This window comes from Lathyrus oleraceus, chromosome 1, assembly GCF_024323335.1.
Source record: "Lathyrus oleraceus cultivar Zhongwan6 chromosome 1, CAAS_Psat_ZW6_1.0, whole genome shotgun sequence".
Taxonomy (NCBI): Eukaryota; Viridiplantae; Streptophyta; class Magnoliopsida; order Fabales; family Fabaceae; genus Lathyrus; species Lathyrus oleraceus.
Genome location: NC_066579.1, coordinates 261,525,892 through 261,549,205, shown reverse-complemented (window position 1 = coordinate 261,549,205; position 23,314 = coordinate 261,525,892). Strand labels below are relative to the sequence as shown.

Here is a 23,314-nt window from a genome sequence, read left to right as displayed (position 1 = left end):
TGCCCAGTTATCAGCATGATGTCTCAACATTGATTTGAACATCACCTGTTTCAACATTACAGAAGGTTGAACTGTAATAGACCAACCAGTCTATATAACAACAGTCAATAATGAATGTCATAACATTCTGTTTTGCAATCAGACTGCAGGCTATGTGTCAAGTCTGTTATTCTCTTCATAAACTGACTAGAAACAGACTGAGTTATAACAGACAAAATAAAGTTTGCAGAAGGTAAAAACATCAGTAATTGTTAACCCAGTTCGGTACAACATTACCTACTCTGGGGGCATACCAAGCCAGGAAGAAGATCCACTATTAGCAGTATTAATTCAGAGTTAAACTCCCCCGTTTACAACTCCTCATTTAATCCCTATCCAATGCAATCTATACCTAGGCACTCCTAGATAGAAACCTCCAGTTTCCATTCCTATCACTACAATTACCATGTAATGCTTAGATAACTTGAACATGCTTCACAGCTTCGTTCAAGAACATAACCACTCTTGCCTACAGGCTTTGAGTTACAAATAATCTCATGCTTTCAAGTACTGAGAAACACCTGGTAACCTTCCCACAGGTTGGGAGGTTTACCTCTCACACACACCCCTAATTTTTACATTGTTTGAGGCTTACAACCACAAATCAGTCCAATTCAATCATCAATAGATGACTTGAATGACCTACAGACACAAACCCTAGCTCTCTCTCTAAATTTCACTCAGTCTTGGTTGTGTGTTCAAACAGGTTTTCTGAGTCCCTTTTTATAGAAACATTGGACAGCTTGAAAACCCTAAATATATTTTCCAACCAAATCTTTTCATATTAGCTGTAAAGATCTCCTTGGAAAATAAACAAATCTGGTTGAAATCCCTGAAAGAATGCGCCAGCTAGCCATATCTTCAATCAACCAATGATTGCCATTAATTGTGCAATCACAAAACACCAGACATTCATATTGAATGTTCTGTGTACAGGATGTCATGACATCGGGTCTGACATCTGGAAAAATCCTGCATAATCCAATTTCCTTTTATAGCAGGTACATCCATATCAAATACCATGACATTGTGTATGTCATCTGAAACAATCCTGCATGAACATGTCTTCCAATTAAGCTCCAGCAGGTACATCCAATATGAGACGCCTTAGCATTGTAAGTGGCATTCTAAAACAATCCTGCTTGCACATGTTCTTTAACTCCAGCAGGTACATAGGATATCTTATGTTAAGACATCACACATGACATCTTATGAACACTCTTTGTTTTACCAAAATTGCTGCCAACACTTAGAATCAACAAACTCCCCCTTTGGCAAATTTTGGCTAAAACATATATCTGTCCTTTTTGTTCACAAGGCAAACTATCAGCAGTTAAACCACATAACAGTAGTTTAATCAACAGCAGAAGCAAAAAACAATTACTAGCTATGACTACTAGTAATACACATATGCACAAGGGTACTTCTCCTCCCCCTAACTTTGTGCAACAATCAACAGAATTACTAGTTATGGATGCAACTAGTAAGACACACAAATGCACAGTGCACAAGGGTACTTCTTCTCCCCCTAAATCTGTGCATTCACCAAAAACCAGCTACTGAACTCCAGTACCTGTACCAGCCAGAATGTCATACTGACATTTGCTACAACAACAGCACCTATGCACCTCTTTCAATAATAGCTGTCCTTCTGATCAGCCACATACAACTTCCATATCAAGCACTTCTCCCCCTTTTTAGTAAAAATTGACCAAAGGTGACCAATCAGACAAAATAAATGTCTATTAGCCTAGCAGAGAAAGTTAAAACAGATGTTATAACATTAAGCATGTTAAAACATAATATTCAGGAAGTACACAACCATCATCCATATTTCCTTATGACTGTAAGTTTCAGAAGGAAATAACAATATTGTCCAAGGCAATGTCATGACATTCGGTCAGACATTCTTCTGCTCACTCAGCCTTGACACACACCGCATCATTAAGGAGAATTGCGACCCAAAGCGCAGCGGAAATTAAAATTTCTCCTTTAGAGATCCTTACGAATGGTCATGATCAGTGATAGAATATTTACCTCTTTTATGACGGTTGAAACCTTTGGTGAAGATCTCTTCTGACGATCAAAACCCTTTGATGCAGATCTCTTGTGACGATCAAACCCTTTGATGCAGATCCACTAAACGATCACGAACGTTGAACGATGACAACGTCTCTACTCAGTCCACACGAACGGTTTCCTTCAATCTCAGTGCTAGCTGGTACGAATGAAGGCTTTGAGTAAGAGAGAGAGAGAGAGAAAACGAAAAGAATGCAACCGCAAAAATTTTTGCTTCTGCACAAGGGTTCTATTTATAGAACCACTTGTGTGGGCTTCAAGCTAAAAGCCCACTTAAGTGTATTTTGGCCCATATCTTATAATATGCCCAAAATCACTTAAGCTCATGGTACCTTACCATATTTCGTATTCTACTCAAGTACATCGTACCTTACAATGCTCTATAACTCACTTAAGGGCACCGTACCTTACGGTATTCCTTAGTTACTCTATCTCTCATCAATCCGTCCTATGTGTGTGACCCTGTAGGTTTTCGTGACGTTGGCAATTATATTAAATCACGCATTTAACATAATAAACAGTGAGCGGTATCTAGCAACACATCACTGCTACCCAAGACACGAAAATGTCATGTGATCTGACAATTCCTTCTGTGATAATACTTATGTGTATAATTACCCTTTTGCCCTTATGTCTATATTGAACACAAGGCATAGACCGTGTCATCCTTGTCCAGTTCAATATTGGGCCCATAGACATTTATCCTGTTATGCAGGATGGGCAAATTCCATCTAGGTCACTCATGTCCCTCAGCATGCTTTGTGGAGTACCCATCAACTGTCTTTATGGTTATCCAGTTACGGACAACGTTGGATCAGCAATAAAGCACTCGACTCTACATCTAGGGTCCATAGTGGTTTCAGGTCGAAGAGTGGAACACACTATTATCACCATGAGAATAACTTATGACACCTTGCATAACTTTCTATATAGTATTCTCATAGCGGGTCAATCCGGTATAAATATTACTCCTAATATTCATACCTATGTTTAAGACTTGATAACTCTTTATCCATGATCCATGAGATATGATCATCAGTCTACAAACATAATAGTCTTAATGCTTTAATGTTATCCCACTTCACACTAAAGCTCGACTATGGATACTTTAGGAATAGTGTCCTTATGTTTAATGTGTTCTCATGATTAAGTCACACTTAATACATTAAACGGACTATCTATTCCAGGGACTTTATTAATCAACCATAATAAAGAGAATGCCTTTTATTATTCGATACAAGTACCAAAATGTATTGGCCTCTAGGGCTTACACCAACAATCTCCCACTAGCACTAGAGCCAATCAGGTATACCCCTTATGCCCATTGATCTAGTATGGCCATCATGCTTCTGCTGCGCAAGAGGCTTTGTCAGTGGGTCAACTATATTGTCAAGTGTAGGTACTTTACATATTTTCACATCTCCTCTATCTATTATCTCTCGAATGAGATGATAACGCCTAAGTATGTGTTTGGATCGTTGGTGAGATCTAGGCTCCTTGGCTTATGCGATAGCACCATTGTTATCATAATAGAGACCAATGGGATCCACAATGCTAGGGACTATGCCAAGTTCACTAATGAACTTTTGATCCAAACAGCTTCCTTTGCTGCACTTGAGGCAACAATATACTCGGCCTCGGTTGTAGATTCAGCAACTGTATCTTGCTTTGAACTTTTCAAGCTCACAGCGCCACCATTTCAGCAAAACACATAACCATTGGAATCATTCATATTAAAGCGTCTCAGCACCTTGTCTATGTACTCTGACTCAGGCCGAGCATTTTATGATCTATCTATATAGATTCTAATTCCTAATATATAGGCTGCTTCACCTAGGTCCTTCATAGATAAGCATTTCCCCACCCAAGACTTTGCCTGTTGCAGGGTAGGGATATCGTTTCCAATAAGTAATATGTCATCTACATATAATACCAGGAATACGATCATGCTCCCACTAACCTTCTTGTAGACACAAGGCTCATCTTCGTTCTTGATGAATCCATATTGTTTTACTATTTCATCAAAACGAAGATTCCATGAGTAGGTCACAGGCTCATCTTGATCCATGAGTAATACATCACCTAGATCAGATATCCATATGTCTTAGTCAGGTGACGTATCCTGCCTGACCTACACTGGTCTTGTTCTACTTGAGCAGGTTGCTCTTACACAACTACTTGTGTTTCCTGCTCTAATTCCTCCATAGGTGTATCGATACTTTGTGATTCTTGAATTTCTTCAAGTTCTACTTTCCTCCCACTGATTCCTTTGGAAATAAAATCCCTTTCTAGGAAAACTCAAGTTCGAGCGACAAACACTTTGCCCTCAGAAGGATTGTAGAAATAATATCCTCTTGTTTCTTTAGGATACCCCACAAATAAGCATTTGTCAGATTTGGGCTCAAGCTTAGTTGAAATTTGTCGTTTCACATAAACTTCGCAACCCCAAATCTTCATGTAAGACATATGTGGTTTCTTACCACTCCATATCTCATATGGTGTCTTCTCAACCTTTTGGATGGAACACGGTTAAGTGTGTAAGCTGCTGTCAATAGTGCATGTCCCCAAATGGAGTTTGGAAGATCGGCGTGACTCATCATGGATCGGACCATGTCTAACAGGGTTCGATTTCTTCTCTCAGATACACCATTCCATTGGGGTGTTCCAGGAGGAGTGAGTTGGGATAGGATCCCACACTCTTTCAGATGGTCATCAAACTCTAGGCTTAAATACTCACCACCTCGATCTGATCGAAGGGTTTTAATATTCTTACCTAGTCGGTTTTAACTCGTTAGGTTTCACCCTTTTAGTATTAATGTTATTAATAGGCATTTCGAGATCAAGGACATATAGTCCATTGCTCATTTGTGCAGTAGCATAGAATATATCATTCAAACAAATTGAGCAACAATTGTTCTTTATTATAAATGAAAAAACCAAACTTGTCCAAACAAGAAATGGAAATAATATTCCTGCTAATAATAACAGTTCACTAACTGAATTATAAAACCACTAGGTAAAGTCAATACATAAGATCCTACGGCTAAAGTAGCAACCTTTGCTTCATTGCCAACTCGTAGGTCAACTTCACCTTTTGCCAAATCTCTACTCCCTTCAGCCCCTGCACATTTGTACAAATGTGAGAACCACATCCAGTATCTAATACCCATGATGCAGAAGTAGATAAGTTAATAACAAAAATACCTGAAGTTGAAGTCTCTACTCCATTCTTCTTATCTTCCAGGTACTTTGGGCAGTTCCTCTTCCAGTGTCCGGTCTTACCGCAATGGAAGCAGGTGCCTTCTTTTGCTATGCCTCCACTAGGCTTTAAAGCAGCAATGGTGGGTTTGGGTTTGGCAACTTCCTTGCCTTTCCCTTTATCACCCTGCTTGGTGGGCCTTTTGTTCTGTCTCTTTCCATTTCCGATCATCAGAATGGACTTCCCTTTTGACTTCATATTCTGCTCGGCAGTTCTTAACATGGCGAGCAGTTCAGGAAGAGATTTGTCCATATCAATCATATTGAAATTTAGGACAAATTGACTGAAACTATCTGGCAACGATTGCAAGATCAAATCAGTCGCAAGTTCCTTTTCGAGGGGAAAACCCAATCTCTCAAGGTTTTCCACATACCCAATCATCTTGAGTACATGGGGACCTACAGGGGCTCCCTCAGCTAACTTGCTTTGGAAAAGGGCTTTTGAAACTTCAAACCTCTCATGCCTTGCTTGCTCTTGATAGAGCAGCTTCAGGTGTTCGATCATATCGAACGCTGACATGTTCTCATGTTGCTTTTGCAATTCTGAGTTCATGGTAGCCAGCATGAGACAAGCAGTTTCATTGGCATCATCGACATGCTTCTTATAAGCATCTCTTTCTGCCTTAGGTGCAGAACTAGGAGGTTCCTCTTCAGGAACAGGTATCTCCAAGACATACAGCTTTTTATCATGTTTGAGGACAATCCTCAGGTTTCGGTGCCAATCCAGAAAATTTGTCCCAGACAATTTTCTTTGTCAAGGATTGATCGCAAGATGTTGTTAGAGGTGTTTGCTGTCATGGTTATCTACATAAGGATTAAGAAAATATAAGTATCATTGACATATTTAATTAGGCCTTTAATCAAATATGCTCCCACTATTTTACTCAAAACAAATGACCCTCATCATTTGATTCGGAAAATCCCGTTGGAAGATTTTCTAGTGGGTCGAGATCCATATTTCACTTCGTTCTAAGTCCGCGTAGGCGGATTACACAAAACTAGGTTATTTAGGTAGGAACTCCTTCCAGTTGTATCTCATACAACTCTCGAAAATTTCAGTTGGGTGAATAACTCCTTATTCCAATCCATCACATGGATTATTCCCAACTCTTGCTTCTAAAACATATATGATATTATTATAATTAAGTTTGACCCATTGTCTTAGCAGTTGGATATTACAATTATCCCATCGCACCTTACTAATATAGAACATGCACCTCGCTTTGGCGAAACCTACATTATCCGATACTAGTCTTGATGAGTGCTAAAACTTGGAAAGCAAACATATATAATATCATCATAATTTGTTTAGTTAAGTTTGACCCATTGTTTTAGCAGTTGGATATTACAATTATCCCATCGCACCTTACTAATATAGAACATGCACCTCGCTTTGGCGAAACCTACATTATCCGATACTAGTCTTGATGAGTGCTAAAACTTGGAAAGCATAAACTTAATATTTTAGTTTGAGGGAATTGCAATTGTTATGATCTCACCGGCTTGTTTATCATATAAATCGTCTCTCACATGCATCAACATACATTCACATGCATCAACATACATACACAATGAAACAGTTATGGCCCCTAGCGCAATTGTTCTCCCAAGCCAATGAGAGAACCTAAGCTAACCTAATAACGATCTAAGCTTCTCCAAGCAAGATCTTCAAGGTTGTCCTCCTTTAGTATTGAATTCTTCTCTAGGCTTTTCCAAGCAAGATCTTCAAGGTTGTCCTCCTTTGATCTTGAATTCTTCTCTTTCTTCATATCATTATTCTCCTTTGATATTGAATTCTTCTCTTTCTTCATATCATTACATTACAGAAGAAACTCGTTTTACATACGAGGGTTTGAGATGAGAAAAGAAGTTACATTAAGAGATCAAAAGGAGAGGCACGACACGCAGGTCGTATTTAAAAACCCAAAATAAAATAAAGAAAGACTAAGGCCATAACTGATCACAACAAGGCAATAATAACAAACACATTATTATTATTAATTTTAATTCCTTTAATTAATTAAAACCAAATTAAATTTCGGCGACCGATCACACCACGCAGAGTTAGCCGGGGGTTCCGCTGCCCGGTCAGCGGACGGTGGTTCCGCTGACCGATCAGCGGACAGGGTCAAGGGGCAGCGCCCTTGCGGGGTTGGAGGGGCAGCGCCCCTGTCCAAAATTTTAATGAACAATTCATTTGAAATGGACATTGTTTTGCATCAACACAACCTTTGCGTAGTCAAAACATAAACCCCACTCTGTGTGTGTGACGACCGTCACAAGGCATGTGACGACCGTCACGTCCTTGTTACGACCGTCACGGGCGTCACGCAGCGTGTTACGACCGTCACACATCTTGTTACGACCGTTACGCATCTTGTTACGCTCGTCACGCATCCATCTTGTTACGCTTGTTACGCTCGTCACACGAGCTTCACGCGGCCAAACTAGTAGGACTTTGAAACAGTCTACGGACCTCGCTCGTTACGCTCGTCACACGAGCTTCACGCGGCCAAACTAGTAGGACTTTGAAACAGTCTACGGACCTCTTCCAAAAAGCCCTAAATTCACAACTCCTTGACGGCACAACCCTTGCGCCGTCACCAACCCTAATGCGCCAATTTCAGACCGTCAAACACACCTCGATTGTTGATTCAGTATGATTGATCAACAGGTCATTGCTTCACCATACTAATGTCGGATTCCGAAGCAAATGACCATTGATCGCTCAAAGGAAAACAATCATTTAGTGTTCGAATGAACGAAACAGAAACAGTATATCACATATACCGTATTTTGCATTAGGATTACTTATATCATATATAAGTTGATCGGTCTCAATTGTGTAACCTATGGACGATCGATGTATCGCTGCTTCACCATACTAATGTCGGATTCCGAAGCATAGTCAACATCAATCATCCAACTTATACACTCATGATGCCAAATTTAATTGCCCGTTTAATTAATTGATTCTTTCTGTCTTTTAATCATATTAATACAGAAATTAAACAGCTATCCGAGTCATGGTTTCGTAAGTGGCTCTGATACCACTTAAGGAGAATTGCGACCCAAAGCGCAGCGGAAATTAAAATTTCTCCTTTAGAGATCCTTACGAATGGTCATGATCAGTGATAGAATATTTACCTCTTTTATGACGGTTGAAACCTTTGGTGAAGATCTCTTCTGACGATCAAAACCCTTTGATGCAGATCTCTTGTGACGATCAAACCCTTTGATGCAGATCCACTAAACGATCACGAACGTTGAACGATGACAACGTCTCTACTCAGTCCACACGAACGGTTTCCTTCAATCTCAGTGCTAGCTGGTACGAATGAAGGCTTTGAGTAAGAGAGAGAGAGAGAGAGAAAACGAAAAGAATGCAACCGCAAAAATTTTTGCTTCTGCACAAGGGTTCTATTTATAGAACCACTTGTGTGGGCTTCAAGCTAAAAGCCCACTTAAGTGTATTTTGGCCCATATCTTATAATATGCCCAAAATCACTTAAGCTCATGGTACCTTACCATATTTCGTATTCTACTCAAGTACATCGTACCTTACAATGCTCTATAACTCACTTAAGGGCACCGTACCTTACGGTATTCCTTAGTTACTCTATCTCTCATCAATCCGTCCTATGTGTGTGACCCTGTAGGTTTTCGTGACGTTGGCAATTATATTAAATCACGCATTTAACATAATAAACAGTGAGCGGTATCTAGCAACACATCACTGCTACCCAAGACACGAAAATGTCATGTGATCTGACAATTCCTTCTGTGATAATACTTATGTGTATAATTACCCTTTTGCCCTTATGTCTATATTGAACACAAGGCATAGACCGTGTCATCCTTGTCCAGTTCAATATTGGGCCCATAGACATTTATCCTGTTATGCAGGATGGGCAAATTCCATCTAGGTCACTCATGTCCCTCAGCATGCTTTGTGGAGTACCCATCAACTGTCTTTATGGTTATCCAGTTACGGACAACGTTGGATCAGCAATAAAGCACTCGACTCTACATCTAGGGTCCATAGTGGTTTCAGGTCGAAGAGTGGAACACACTATTATCACCATGAGAATAACTTATGACACCTTGCATAACTTTCTATATAGTATTCTCATAGCGGGTCAATCCGGTATAAATATTACTCCTAATATTCATACCTATGTTTAAGACTTGATAACTCTTTATCCATGATCCATGAGATATGATCATCAGTCTACAAACATAATAGTCTTAATGCTTTAATGTTATCCCACTTCACACTAAAGCTCGACTATGGATACTTTAGGAATAGTGTCCTTATGTTTAATGTGTTCTCATGATTAAGTCACACTTAATACATTAAACGGACTATCTATTCCAGGGACTTTATTAATCAACCATAATAAAGAGAATGCCTTTTATTATTCGATACAAGTACCAAAATGTATTGGCCTCTAGGGCTTACACCAACACATCATCCCAATAACTAACAAGGTGCCATACCTTGTTATCTGAGAGCACATAGACCACAAGCTTGATGATTTCTTGCAGTGCAAAGACAGAACTCCCCCTGTCATGAACAACCAACTCTCCTCTTGAAACTTGGAGATCACACATGAACATATCCAACACCCCAAAGTTGGACCTTCACATACTTCCTGATTCAAAGAGAACCCAGACCACTTGATGAATGGAAAACATAAGACGCATCTTCATGTCTTCAAGAGCACACCCTCTGTTCAACCCTTTTGGCTGAACACATCCATACTCTGTGTCAATCTCTCTTCTAACCAGAACAGAAAACTACTTCACATCATGCTCTAACTTGAGTTAGGACATCCTTCACAACATAACACCATCTGATAATCTTCAGCTATCACTGAGTCATTAGCTTGATCCACAAGAAATCAGACACAAATTGGGACATATACATTCTCATCCCATTACAAGAGATAGTCTTCCATATATAGCTCAACACACCTTCCACAAGCTCCAAGAGATGAGTAGACAACACCTCCTTTTGTCTTCAACTTACTACTTTTCTGCTCAAAGTAAGTTGTCTCAGACCTTCCTCAAGAATAATCAGCTGCCATAAGTTGATTGTCTTGATCCTTCGAACTCACTTCTGAGATAAACCAAATGCCACTGGTTGATTACCTCCTTCATGAATCCTCATATGAAAAAGTCGAATGCCATTCTTTTGACCTCTCCACGTTTATCAGACTTCTCCCAAAGATATTCTGACCTTCCAAGTGAGACTTGAACTTCAAGCTACATGTTGAACAAAACTTAGATTTTCTAAGACATGAACATGTAACATCCTCTCTATCCAGCAACTCCAGAGAACTGCAACGAGAACGACCTTTTTGAAGTATCCAATATACAACCCTGTAGACCCTTCTATCTCAAGTTGATGTGCCACTTCACCAACTAAGATTCTGATGTTGAACCAAATGTCATAACATTGTGTTTTGACATCTAGCTGTTGAATTCAGCTCCTTCTTCTGCCACTTGAAAGAACTTCCTCCCTTCACAGAACAAGAGTTCAATGTTCTCATAGACTTGATTGTGGAACCAAGTTTGAGTAAACATCCTCCATCCTGCAGATCTGCAGTTAAGTCATCCAAGCTCACACCTTGATGAATCCCTGCTTCTTCTCCAAAGACATCAGACACTCTGATGCATGAGTCTTCAGAAAGACCAGTTAGAAACTATCCCTTCAGCTATACCAAGGGTTCCACTTCCTAAAGCAAAGCTGTTTCCATGATGTCAAGACTGCTGCCACTTGTTCTTGACTCCATAGTGTGCATTAGCTAATGCACTTCCTTACCTAAATCAGAAGTAAACTGATCCAAGTAACCACCATCAGGACTATGATGTTTTCTACTTCTTGTACACACCAAGGCTGAACATGTTTCTTGCCATGAAACCTTTTCAGAGATCATATGCTTTTGCTGCCACCAAAGTGATAGATCATAAACCAATGTACTATCCTTCCTGTGATTCTGCACAGGATCTTGAAGATGAGATGTTCCAACATCTTTTAAAACATCATTTATCTTGAGCTCCAAGGATAATCAATTAAATACTTGTACTTGGCACAAGTTGACATTGATCTTAAATCCTTTCCCAATATTCCTTTCAGATACTTCCACCATAAGACTACTTTGAAAATACTCTTCTAGTGTCAACATCTTCTGCTTGCAAGCACCTCAACAGTTTTGAAAATCTTCCCAGATTAAATTCACCCTTAGGAATGAGAGAGATGAATTCTTCCTTGCAAATGTGTCACACAACCACCAGAACCCATGTGACACAGGTCAACAGCCAACCAGACCCTAGGCTGACCGAACGTGAGGAGGTTAACCAAAACTCCCCCTTAAATTAACAATCATGGAAACTCCACACCAATATCCATGCATTATACATACATGTCTCGACATGACATACACCATCCCTACCAGTGGCAACTAACTCTATGAGTTATACCTATACATGCTCCAATCACACCAATCAGACTCCAGCTCACCATCAGTACTAGTGAAAGAAAACAACACCAGTCAATAGTAGATATGCATTGCCAGAGCATACTACCTCAACCAACCTCTGAATCTTCATATTCTCACTCCTTGAAAGAACTGCCACTTCTGAGCGTGGTGTTTGAATAACAGGATTCATGGTCCCAATCCTCTTAAATGAAATAGCAATCAGGTTACCCCATTACTGACTTCTAACATCCAGGGAACTTGTCTTCCAACACAACATAGTACTTCAGGGAACAACTATCCAATCCTGATCAATCTATAGGAATAAGACAGACAGCAGGAAATTGCACCGTGTCACATCTCAACCAGCTTCACTTCTAGAGATCAGACGTCTAGAAGTGACCTTCTTGAGCACACATACAGTTGACCCTACCCTTGTCAACTTAGCACACACAAATGTCTCCTCTTCCAGGTCAGGAGTAGGTTCCAAACGAAAGTATCCCTTTGTTTGGCACCTAAACACATTTGCTCTTCAACCAGTAGCTGCATACTTGTTGATCAACATGTTCTAACATCACATGGAACATTAGTTCCACCTCCTTGGAACAAAAACCCTCCTTGAAAGTCTTCAAGGTCTTCATATACACTACCTAAGAGAGTAAAAGAATCAGTGATCAGGTGATTCTTACCATCCTGAAGCGAGAACGTCATGATGAGTGGACTTGAGGAGACTCAAGTATCTTTGACATCTTCAGTAGATTATGATGAAATCTTGAATACAACAGCCTTTCATCCACATGAGGGGAAACTACATCATAGTTTGAGTTTTGCCAGGTATTATGCAGCGGAAATCATACTACAACTCAACTTATGACCATGCACTTCACCAGATCAGCCTCCAAGAACATACCAAGTTTGAATATGTTTCAATACTAGCACAGCTGTTCCTCACAAAGGCCAATTGCCAACCTCCAGAGACAGATACACAGTTCCTGTCATGAATAGTCCAACCACCTACTTCAAGGGACCATTCAGGGGAATCATAGAACCTTCCAAAGGTTCCAGCATTAGTACTAACATAACTCCTTGCAAGATACCAGAAAGTATCACCCATGGATCTCATCCAGAAACAGAACAGGATGCCTGCTTTGATACCAATTGAAATTCTGGTATAATCAGAGTTCATATGTTCTACACTAAGTCATGACATCTGATCCAACATTGTTACTAATACAACAAGACAGTTATAACAATTAAAACCCAGTACTCATATGCACTATGTCACAGATGTCAAGACATCTGCTACTATACCACCATGGAAAGACGAACATCCAGTTTTGTCCATCTAGTGCAAAGACACAGTAGAGATCAAATATAGCACTTATGTTTATTGATCCTGCCCAGTTATCAGCATGATGTCTCAACATTGATTTGAACATCACCTGTTTCAACATTACAGAAGGTTGAACTGTAACAGACCAACCAGTTTATACAACAGCAGTCAATAATGAATGTCATAACATTCTGTTTTGCAATCAGACTGCAGGCTATGTGTCAAGTTTGTTATTCTCTTCATAAACAGACTAGAAACAGACTGAGTTATAACAGACAAAATAAAGTGTGCAGAAGGTAAAAACACCAGTAATTGTTAACCTAGTTCGATACAACATTACCTACTCTGGGGGCATACCAAGCCAGGAAGAAGATCCACTATTAGCAGTATTAATTCAGAGTTAAACTCCCCCGTTTACAACTCCTCATTTAATCCCTACCCAATACAATCTATAACTAGGCACTCATAGATAGAAACCTCCAGTTTCCATTCCTATCACTACAATTACCATGTAATGCTTAGATAACTTGAACATGCTTCACAACTTCGTTCAAGAACATAACCACTCTTGCCTACAGGCTTTGAGTTACAAATAATCTCATGCTTTCAAGCACTGAGAAACACCTGGTAACCTTCCCACAGGTTGGGAGGTTTACCTCTCACACACACCCCTAATTTTTACATTGTTTGAGGCTTACAACCACAAATCAGTCCAATTCAATCATCAATGGATGACTTGAATGACCTACAGACACAAACCCTAGCTTTCTCTCTAAATTTTGCTCAGTCTTGGTTGTGTGTTCAAACAGGTTTTCTGAGTCCCTTTTTATAGAAACATTGGACAGCTTGAAAACCCTAAATATATTTTCCAACCAAATATTTTCATATCAACTGTAAAGATCTCTTTGGAAAAATAAACAAATCTGGTTGAAATCCCTGAAAGAATGCGCCAGCTAGCCATATCTTCAATCAACCAATGATTGCCATTAATTGTGCAATCACAAAACACCAGACATTCATACTGAATGTTCTGTGTACAGGATGTCATGACATCGGGTCTGACATCTGGAAAAATCCTGCATAATCCAATTTCCTTTTATAGCAGGTACAACCATATCAGATACCATGACATTGTGTATGTCATCTGAAACAATCCTGCATGAACATGTCTTCCAATTAAGCTCCAGCAGGTACATCCAATATCAAACGCCTTAGCATTGTAAGTGGCATTCTGAAACAATCCTGCTTGCACATGTTCTTTAACTCCAGCAGGTACATAGGATATCTTATGTTAAGACATCACACATGACATCTTGTGAACACTCTTTGTTTTACCAAAATTGCTGCCAACACTTAGAATCAACAGGTTTGAACCAAAGGATAATATGATTCGAACTCCAAAAGGGGTGAAATCTGAACCCAAGAGTAAATGTGGCGTTGACCAATATATGGACTAGCCAGAAGCGTTTTCCACCATATGGTATACCCAAAAATAAGGAGAATTAACTATTTGGGTACGAGCCCAACAGCTCCTGGTTCAACAGGTGACACAAAATGGAGCTCAAAGAGGTCATATATTTGGCTCAAAGATAACATGTATATCACATGGAGTGAATGAAGGTAGAGTATGAATGCATCATGGAGATGAACGAAATGAAAAGTAACCAAAGTCACAAAATTGAAGGATTTGGTAACAAGTGACTAAAAAGGTGTAATTTGGAACCAAAGGTAAAGATATATCAGAATCCATATGAGAAATGAGATTTGTACCATAGAGGGAAACTGCTTATTGGCTAAAAAAAAGAAATTAAATGTTTGGGTATGAGCTAAACAACTATAGGTACAAATGCGGAATGCTGTTATATCGTCCTAAAAGGGTATATATGGAATTCCAAAGAAATTGTATTTCGATATCAAAGAAACAACATGTCACTGGGGTGAGCGGTTCAATGATTGCATGTAGGTCATGGATCATGAAAGATATGAGTGGTGCCCTAAGGCGGAATAAATAATTAGTATTATTCTGGCCAAGGATTCACATCCTCGTGCCTACGTATTCTCATTGTGCAATGAGAAAGTCAGAGCATTTGTAGTTCGTGGAACCACGAAAATAGAGGAGAAAGATTGAGGAAGTGATAAAAAGTATAACTTGTACCAACAGAATGGTAACATGGCAACCCACAAAGGGAAAGTGAACTTTGAAGCAAAGAGTAAACATGCGTCTTAGCCAAAAAGAAGGAATTAAATGTATGGGTACGATCCAAATAACTCTTGGTTCACAAGGTGGACTGCCGTTATATCGTCCTAAAAGGGTATATCTGGGGCCTAAAAGAAAGGATTCTTGAGTACAAGGAGCAGTATATCACTGGATGGGGAACAAACAGTTCGAGATCAAAGAATAACGATATCTTGGATCCATGAAGGGAATCGAATTTGAACCGAAGAGTAAACATGCGTCTTAGCCGAAAAAGAATGAATTAAATGCTTGAGTACGATCCAAACAACTCTTGGTTCACAAGGTGGAATGCCGTTATATCATCCTAAAAGGGTGTACATGGAGTTCAAGGAGAAATATATGTGATCTCAAAAAGATGGTATTGATTGAACGAATGAAAAGTGAAGGATTATGATTAATAAATAAGGTAGCTCACGGAGAATCTGAATTCTCCTGCCTACGTATTCTCATTGTGCAATGAGAAAATTAGAGCTTTCGTAGTTCAACCCACTAGGGCTGACAACAAGATGATTGAGGCAGAAGAAATGATTGTTTGATAATAGAATACGAAGAAGACTTGGCAGTCATTGGATATGAACCACACTAAAGTCTATGAGTAAAGGTGAATACGATGAGCAACTGGGTCATGCGTCCCGTACCCAAAGATATTCAAAATGAGTTAATGGCAATCTCCATTCTCATTCATTTTTTACTACTTAAGGCTCGTGGCGTATAACTCTTATCCTAACTTTCAAGTTGCTAGAGAAGAATCTTTGTTGCTCCCCGTGATGACGAATGCCTTATCAATCATTCAATTTGTGTTGCATTAAAGTCTATGAACAAAGACGGATACCTTAAGCAACTGGGTCAAGCGTCCTGTACCTAAGGAGACCTTAGACAAGGATAAGAATTCTCCACTCTCGTCATTCTTTGTTGCTTAAGGCTCATGGTATGCAACTTGAATTATGATTGATAGTTCTTGGTAGAGTCTTCTACTTGTTGCGCTGCTTGCTTTATGAAGGGAGAGACTTGCCAATCATATGATTTGAATTGTGCTAAAGTCTTGAATAGAGGTGAATATGATGAGCAACTAGTCACGCGTCCCGTACCCAAAGATATTCAGAATAAGTTAATGAAATTCTCCACTCTCATTCATTCTCTATTGCTTAAGGCTCATGCCATACAATTCTAACATTGATTAACAAGCTCTTGAAGAACCACCTTTGATGTACCTTGTATGATCCACTGCTTGATATGACTGGGATGCCTTGATTGAGAGTGTGACTTGAGGCTTCGAGCTCCATAACTTATAGAAAGAGTCTTATCAAGTGATCAAGGATCTTTTGATCACTTGAATAGACTGTGGGATTATACAAGGTCAAAGGATTTAGTTGATCAACATTGCTTTTGATCAACTTGAATCAAGGGTTTGAATTAGCTTGAAAATAACTAGTTAACCTAATCTATTGGTTAGAATTGTTCACAAGCTATTCCTAAGGGGAACATGCATTTGTTAGTCAAATACTTGATTTAAAACTATTTGAAATTCTGAGTCAAAATTAATTCTAAGGGAGCATGTACTTCTATGGCTAAAACAACAAAATAAACCCCTAAGGATAAAACGATTATTATCCACAAAATGAATTAACAATCCTAATGGTCAAAATTAACCTAAAATGTATTATGGAAAAATCTACACTTAACCATGTTAATCTAATCACGAATTAAATCAACAAAAATGAGTTAACCAAAATCTAATGGCAAGATTAATAATGGAATCAATTCTAAAAATCAGGATCAAAATCAACACGATTAACATAATTTCCTAATCAGACTAAATCACACTAGCTAAACCTAATCAATCAAAAGATTAATCTAACTAACTAATGATGAAAACTATGTTAGTTCCTAATTAACCAAAAAACAAGAATTAATCCTAATACTTCTATCAAGATTAACAATTAACATCATAATTAAAAAAACTACAATTAAAATACATTAATTAAGAATTAATCTAAAGGTTAATTGAGATTAATGAACATGAATTATGAGTTAATGGGCCATGGGGTGTGTTCTTGGTGAGAATGTGTGAGACGGAGAGCCACTTTGGTCATGAAGCCCAAAACCAAACCAGCCACACGCGGGCCAAAATCCACAGATCTGGGATGAACACATCACAATGCAGGGATAAACATTCTTCAACATGAACCACAAACTCGAACGTGCATTTCAAAAGGCTGAGGAATACACAAGAAAAAACGCTTATGCTCCTCGGCAATCCATCCTTCATCAGCATCGTGTTCTCTAGAATTCAATGGAATCATCAATATGTTTATCCCAATATTTGATGTGGCGTTGGCGTCGGCGTCCGTTCAACATCGCATTTTCAATCTTAACCGCATCCATGACAACCGCATATCCAAGGTTCTTAATTTCGAAAACAGCTCATCGAATCGAAGTTTCGTGAGATCGACATCAAACAAAGAATTCGCAACCCTAACAACACGAAACCGAAACAAAAATGCAGATTTGAAGAAATCAAAGACTCACCGGTTTAGGTATCTACTTCTTCGTGCACTTCTTATGCTGTGAATGAGTTTGTTGCTTTGTGTGCTTGATGCGTGCGTTGTTGCTTCTGTTTTGATGCTCTGAGAATGATTGTGTTTTCGTTGCATGGAAGGGATTGTAAGCTGGACTCGCAGAGTGATGAATCTGCAGATTGAAGCCGATGAAGCAGTGTGAAGATGAAGTGAGGAAATTGCAAATGGAAGATCGGCTTTGTAGAGGATTGGAGATTTGTGTAGAAGATTGCAGTTGCAGGGTTAAGTTCAGCTTGCCGGGAAAAAACCTGTCTTCAATCACAGTGAGTCCCTCCTTTATAGCTTTTCCCCATTTCTGTTATCAAATTTATGTCCAATTAAAACGAAATTCCAATTGATATTCAGTCAGTTAGAAATTTAGAAATTAGTTGGGATTTGAGGTGAATTTGAAGTTAATTTGAAAAAGTGCATTTGGAGTTAATTTCACCTAGGTCTACAATTAATTTCGCCACTGAGTTAATAAGCTGTCATTTTCTGCAGAATTGAGTTTTATCTTAGGAGTTAGTTATTTGTCCGTTGGATTTGTGATTTAATTATTCATATGCCTTATGTTAATGAGCTACTGTTAATAACCTGTAAAAAATCAATTTACTGAACTGGTTTTATGAGTTAGTGAACTGGTTGGTTATAGTTGGTTCATTTAGTTTAAAAATTTGTTCGTGAGAATTTATCAATTATTTTAGTTGGTGGCACGGCCACAACTATTAGCCTTGTTGGTGATGTTAAAATCCAGTAGTGGTTATGACGCTTTTATGTCAAGGATTTTTGTTCTGCCATCGATATATTGGCTTGAAAGTATTACATCATGAGCTGGTGTGATGCATTGAATTTTTTGTTGTTAAATGTTAGTGCAAATATGTGCAGCAGCCTAATATGAGGCATGATTTGTTGAAGGATATGATACAGTCAGTTTTTGTATAGATGTACTGACTCTGTTATGTTTTAATGGATTGTTAGTTTGTAGGCATTAAGGTGCCAAGTGAATGGTTAGTTTGAGCTATGAATGCATGCTTGTTAGAATTAAGTTGCACAAGCTGTGAATCACATGTGAATGAAGATCATGTATGTCTGCTTGATGTATGTTTGGTTGGGTTTTCATATTGATTTTTGGTTGGCTATGTGTACACTTACTACAGGATGATTGTTCCCTGCAAGAAATAGTTGTTTAAGGACAAGATGATGTCACTTGCAAAACGATGCATTTAGGAGCATGAGCTGCTAGTTTTGATTGTATTTAGTGCTTGCCATTGTACTTGGTGGATGTTTTAAATTGTCTGCTCCTTTTGATTCATTGCAGGGTTATAGACTTATGGTATTGGACATTGTTTCAAGGCAATTCTAAGGCATGACAAAGTGTTCAAATCAAGGCAAAGTCCAAGGCATGGTCCATACTAAATTGGATGAAAAAAATAAGATTTCTTATTTATGGAGCAAATGACCATGGATCCTTATGCAAGAGTGAACATGTAATGAGTACTAGGATTTAGGTCCTGAAAAGTAGGTTAGTTGACTTTGGTCAACTAATTGACCCAAAAGTCAACTGTAGGTCAAAAATCTTCTTCTTCTATAATTTGTATGCCTTTTTGTATAGACAATGTAACTTGATTTTATGTGAATGAAATGCACCTTTTAAATGAGAAATATTCTACACATGAAAGAACTTTAAAGTCAAATGAAATCTATCTTGAAACAAATGCCTTAGGTAAATTCTAAAACAAATTTGAATGAGTGAATGACATGAATGCTAATGGATCAATGTAATGCCTTAACCGAATGTTCGAAGAAATGGAATCAATGGAACTAGACTACTTGTATGAATCTTGACACAACAATGGGACATAAGACCATGAAAACATGAATGTGAATGAAATATGGATGAAATCATACCTTGGATCAGGTACATAACACCATGGATTAGGGTTTATTAGGTCAAGGTCCAAAACTAAGCCATATCTAAAAGCATCAAACCAAATGAGTCACAAGTGATCTATCATTGCCATGGATCAAACTAGGGTTTTCACTTACTCAAAGGAAAGCCCAAGTTTCACAAACTTCAAAGATCAATAGCCAAGGTTTTGGTGTAAAGTGGACATCATGATACAATCTCCAAGCCCTCAAGTATCTAACAACTAGGGTTTTGGTGACTTCCTAGTCCAAAAGTTAACCAACATGGCACTCATGTACCAACTATCCCTAATTAGGGTTTCAAACACAACACAAAACTTCACAAGCTATCCCTCAGATCGTGGGCCTACCACTAGGGCTTAGAAGCCAAGTCCAATGCACAGAGGCCAAGCAACAAGATCCCACAGGAGCATAGTCAAGAATTAGGGTTGGGATGCCTAGATGAATGTCATGATAGTGACTTCAAGAGTCAAGGTCCCAAAGAATCAAGCAATTAGGGTTTCAACCCATATGATGAGGAAAACCACAATCTTTAGGCCAAAAACCCTGATTTTCATTAGCCACAAACCTTGAATCTATGATGCTTGTTGGCATGTGTTAATCATGAATTAAGGGTGCACATGAATGAAGCATGATTGGGTATAGATGAATCTCAATTCATAGGTCATATGAAAATATGAAAAGGGGAGGGAAAATTTTGGGGTATGACAATTGGTTAGAATGAAATGCGTGATGCACATGAATGCAAATGAATGTGTATAGATAAAACCTAAGCAATGGATTGAGTGGAAAGATGAAATGGGGAGGGCAAATTTTGGAGTACGGCAACTACGAACCCAAAAAAACAAAATTTAGCAATTAAATGGTAACGGTAAGTGGATCAGAGCTCAAACCTCATGGGTTTAGCTCCTTTCTACCAAAGCTACATTATGGTAAATAAAATTAGAGCAAGGAGCGGAATTGAAGACCTACTTGCGAGACCGTGGTTCTTCTCGAAATTTGTTGGATGAGAAACTGATGAAGATGAAGAATAAGAGAAAACCAGAGGTAAGCCTTCAATCTCTTTCTCCTACACTGAAATTTTTCTTCTTCTTCTTCTTCTTCTTCGTACTTAGCCTGTAGGAATATCTGTTATTACTCCGTGTTCTATTGTTATTGAATACACGTGAGAGGAGAGTGATGAAGTAGAGTTGATGAGAGAGTATAGAGTATTCAGAAAGACTCAAAGAGAATTCAATTGAGAGGATTGAGAGAATGTGATTTTCAGTGGAATGTGATTGGTGTAATATGATTGAAGATTGTGATTTTGTGGAAATGTAATTGGTGATCAATGATTGAAGAGGTTTAAGGATTATATAGATGATGATGATGTAACTAACTCGTGAAAGCTATGGGGCAGGGGAGTTAGAAGTTAGGGAACAATTAGATTGTTAGGGATTGAAGAGGAAGTTAGTTGTGAGTTTTGACAGTGTTAAAATTATGTTAGTTAGTTAGAAAATAGTTGAAGATTAGTTAGTAGTGTAGTTGGAGTTTTTGAGTTAGTGAGTGGCAATGTTTGAATTCGAATTTGAATTACACTTGATAAATTGTGAGAGTTCAATTAGTGAAGAGTTAGTATTTGCAGGGCTGAAACTTGAAGTCACTTAAAAGCCATTTTTTGAATGAGGTTAATGAAAAGAACTTTCTGCATTGCAACTGTTGTTGAAAATATGAAAATAGTAAGGTTTGGGTTATTGGAAGTAAATTGGATTGCATCAGTTAGTGTAGTTGATGTTGGACATTAGTTAGTGAAGAATATCTTGTGAATGACTTGTTATGTTGAAATGCTATGGCTACTCGAGCTTGTGTACTGAGTTAATTAATACTTAAACTGAGCTTGTTATTGTTATGAGATGGACTTGTTAGAATTTGAATGAGAAATGTTAGTGACTGTTAGTTAATGCTTGTTTGGTTGATTATTTGGAAATTAATTGAGATTATGCAAACTATTCGTGTTAGTAAGTTAGTAATTGTTGGCTTGAATTTTGTTAGGAAGTTCAAATTGATGTTAGTTATGTTAATGTTATGAATTGGTGAGGATTTAATGAATTGGATATTGAGTTAGAGTTGGAAGTTGAAACTGTTATGAGTTAGTTTAGGGAGTGAGCTAGAAATGAATTTGAACTTGATGTAAATTATGATATTGTTAGTTATAATTAGATGAATTGAAGTGCTAGATTATTAGGTGCTAGAGGGAGTCCATGCAATGTAAAAGTGTGGACTGTTAGTGCTATTAATTTGAAATATTTGTTAAAGGTTAGTCTATCTAGTTGTGATAATTATGAACATTAGTTGGAGTGAGGTTAACTTGGGCCTTGTAGTTAGGGTTATATTGTTAAAATGAATGGGTCAACATTGTTAGGATTTGAACTGGCAGGAAAAAAGGTTAGTAACTGTTAGTGAATGGATTTTGGATAGTTATGGAATGAATTAATGCAATGTAGTGAAGGTTGGTTTGTTAGATCAAATAGTTGAGTTGACCCTTGGCAGTTGCTTGTGTTATTGCTAAATGAATTGAAGTTTACCAATTAATTGAATTATTTTGGTGGTTAGAAAACTGTCAGTAGCTTGTGATCTGATGTTAGTTGCTAGCAATTTACCTTGTTGGCACTTGTGACAGTTGGGGAGTTGGTTGCATTGGTTAGGATATAAGTTAAATTTGCTATCTGAATGGATTTGAGTCTTGAACTGTCAGTGAACCTAATTATTTTGGAATGGAATTGCAATGAGGTTAATTTTGTTTTAGGTTTAACCACTAGGTGGCTCTGTTAGTGAAACTAGTTTGGCTTGATTGTTAGCATGACTGTTAAAACTGACTTGAATTGTTTTGATTGAATGTGAAGTTTGGTTAGTAGTTAGTGTGATGAATGCAACTATCATTGAATTGGGATTGTTAGTGTTAATCTTAGAATTGGTCTAATTTTCTATTTAGAATTAGTTAATGCTAGAAGCAAACTCAAAATAAAAGTTGGATTGAATTGATGAAGTTGGTGGTCTAGAAGGTTATGTAATTCTACTTGTATTGTTGTTAATGTGGGTTTTGTTTGAATTGTGTGAAATGTCACTTATGTAATGTCAATGTAGTTCTAACTCAGTATGGTGTATGCATTGCATGGCTCATATATAATAGCTTATCGTGTGAAGGCATTAGCATAAAACAAGGCATGGAGCAAGTCATGGTATAGTGAAAAATCATCCAGAATAATGAAGACTTTGGAGACCCACAAGAATGGGGATAGATTGTGAATGAAGAAAACGTAGGAATTAAGGTTTAGAATAGTTAATTGATTTTGGTCAATTGTTTGACCAAAAGTCAACTCTAGGTCAAAGTAGCATTTTTCATATAGAATTTGATTTTGGGTTT

General features: G+C 38.2%; 1 long non-coding RNA gene across 1 annotated transcript; it reads left to right on the top strand.

Moving 5' to 3' along the window:
* The first annotated feature begins 17,521 nt into the window (after positions 1–17,521).
* LOC127130042 (uncharacterized) lies at positions 17,522–19,647 on the top strand. Its single transcript, XR_007806412.1, has 3 exons — positions 17,522–17,964; positions 18,087–18,269; positions 19,304–19,647. It is a non-coding gene; the product is annotated as an uncharacterized LOC127130042 (long non-coding RNA).
* The last annotated feature ends 3,667 nt before the right edge of the window (positions 19,648–23,314 follow it).